Source organism: Austrofundulus limnaeus, unplaced genomic scaffold (assembly GCF_001266775.1).
Source record: "Austrofundulus limnaeus strain Quisiro unplaced genomic scaffold, Austrofundulus_limnaeus-1.0 Scaffold0, whole genome shotgun sequence".
NCBI lineage: Eukaryota > Metazoa > Chordata > Actinopteri > Cyprinodontiformes > Rivulidae > Austrofundulus > Austrofundulus limnaeus.
In genome coordinates, this window is record NW_013952402.1 from 2903538 (window position 1) to 2904556 (window position 1019).

The following is a 1019-nucleotide window of genomic DNA, read 5'->3' on the forward strand; positions in this document are numbered from 1 at the left end:
GTGTTACGATCAATACCCAACAGTGTCACCAGGAGACAGTAATGGACACTCGAGGATCTCCAGATTTAGACCAACGGAACAAGACAGAAAGGTGAGTCTGTGCAGACACTTTGATGACACCTGAAAGCTGTGACTGACGTTCACATGAAAAGCTTTTATGCGTCACCTTTTACAAACACTCAAAGATAATGCTTAACTTTTAGCTTAGGTGTTCACCAACAAGTCATTTTGAAAGCACCATACATTCCAACCTCTTCGGATGTTTACCTGTGTAAAAAGCCTCAAAAATCTGTAAATTTTGTAAAAAATCCCAAGAAATCGCATCCGCCGGGGGGTCCATCAGCTGTGGACATGAAAGTGCCTGGAGGAAAGGAGGGTGGAAAAAATTCAAAACTTAGGCCTATTTCTAGCAGCAGAACAGGTTGGAAGATGACTATTTGATGTTATTTGTTGTTTTTTTAATCATCCTATAGGCTCTGACATGTTAGATAAATTTGAAAATGAGGTTTTGAAAAAATCCTTAAGACTTGAAAAAAATCCACGAGATTGCTCTATACGTCCGTCTACCTGCAAAACGACGTAAAATCCTTATAATTTACAGACAATACGTACAAGTTGACATGTATGAAGCACATATAGTAAAGTAATAAGGCTTGTTGCTTTTATACTTTACCAGAAAAACAAAACAAATAATTTATTTGAACTTAAGGTTATTGTTGAAATTCATGCTTTCTGTTTAGTTTTGATACTCCTCCCTCACAACATACCACTCCAATCACAACAGCTTTGCTAATTCTAGCTTTGGTCATTTTAGATTTTCACTATTTTTAGCTTATAGCTATTTTTTTAGCATGTAGCTATTGTTTTGATAATTTTAGCATCTAGCTGTCATTTTGGTAAAGTTAGCTTTTAGCTATGGTTTTTCTGATTCCAAATTTGTTTCAGCTCAGTCATTCAGCACCATCCACTGAAATTTATTTTGACAATGCATTACCTATCATTTATACTGTGTATATATA